Source organism: Micropterus salmoides, unplaced genomic scaffold (genome assembly GCF_014851395.1).
Source record: "Micropterus salmoides isolate LMB-PRFRI ecotype aquatic unplaced genomic scaffold, ASM1485139v1 Ms_hic_scaffold_4477, whole genome shotgun sequence".
Classification (NCBI taxonomy): domain Eukaryota; kingdom Metazoa; phylum Chordata; class Actinopteri; order Centrarchiformes; family Centrarchidae; genus Micropterus; species Micropterus salmoides.
The window spans coordinates 1-1488 of NW_024043903.1; the positions used below are offsets into that span (position 1 = coordinate 1).

The 1488-nt window shown below is 41.3% G+C and overlaps 1 non-coding gene across 1 annotated transcript; it reads left to right on the forward strand.

Moving 5' to 3' along the window:
- The first annotated feature begins 997 nt into the window (after nucleotides 1–997).
- trnam-cau lies at nucleotides 998–1070 on the forward strand. The gene has a single exon. It is a non-coding gene; the product is annotated as a tRNA-Met (tRNA).
- Nucleotides 1071–1488: the final 418 nt, after the last annotated feature.

Below are 1488 nucleotides of genomic sequence, written 5' to 3' on the forward strand. Positions count from 1 at the left end.
AACTGTAAACTCTTAAGCTAACAGGGAAGAGAAATTTCAAATGTTTGGAAAAACGCAAAGTTTAAACGTGCTCAGTTCCATGTCAACTGAGCAATTGCATCCAACTACGAAGACTGTGTGATATAGCGGAAAGCTCCGGAACAAGCAAATAGACGGACTTTGTTAAGACTGTTTTGTCAATTATTGTTTCAGAGGTCAAGACGACTGTCCAACTACGAAGACTGTGTGAATCTATGAAAAAAAATACAAACGTGCTCAGTTCCATGTCAACTGAGCAATTGCATCCAACTACGAAGACTGTGTGATATAGCGATATGCAAAGAAGTCCCGCATCGCTCTGACTCAGCTTAGATGTTCTTACGCTGTTCACAGTCCCATTTACCGTTGTTTCTTTAACACTATCCAACATAAATCTCGGACACCATACTTTACCACCCATGCACACATATGTTCACACACTGACAAAACAGACTACCACATACACTGTATTATTATTTCTTTGTTATAGTTATGTTCTTAGTCTTGTGTTGCCTCAACCTTGGCTCCCACTCTTTGACATTGCCTCAGTATTGGGTCAGGACATAAAAGTATCTAAAGTTAATTGTAGCCTTTATGTGAGCATTGCTGTGCAGATACATTGTTGTTATTGAGCAGCGCATCAGTCACGACCTTCAGTCACCACCAGCGTGACCGTGAACTGTAAATCTTAAGCTAACAGGGAAGAGAAATTCAAAATGTTTGGAAAAACGCAAAGTTTAAACGTGCTCAGTTCCATGTCAACTGAGCAATTGCATCCAACTACGAAGACTGTGTGATATAGCGGAAAGCTCCGGAACAAGCAAATAGACGGACATTTTGTTAAGACTGTTTTGTCAATTATTGTTTCAGAGGTCAAGACTGAACTGTCCAGCTGAAGGGTTATGGCTCACCTTTTAGTCTGTGAGAAGAGCTCTAACTGCATGGTCACAGCTGAATATCAGAATGCACTGTTTTTCAGGCCTCGTTGGCGCAGTAGGCAGCGCGTCAGTCTCATAATCTGAAGGTCGTGAGTTCAAGCCTCACACGGGGCAGGTGTTTTAAAACCAAATGACAACACAGTGGGCAGGATAAATAGTGCCGCCATATTGGTAAAAGGTATCTCGTCAATCTATGAAAAAAAAAATACACCTGATGCAGACAACTGTGATTCTTACAAAAAGCAGCACTTCTCGTGAAGCTGTATCACTTACAGGTTGAGCATCTGTGATTGCCACAGAGCTGTGCTCAGTCCACCATCAGTCCCATTTACGTTGTTTCTTTAACACTATCCAACATAAATCTCGGACACCATACTTTACACACCCATGCACACATATGTTCACACATGACAAAACAGACTACCACATACACTGTATTATTATCTTTGTTATAGTTATGTTCTTAGTCTTGTGTTTGCCTCAACCTTGGCTCCACTCTTTTGACATTGCCTCAGTATTGGGTCAGGACATA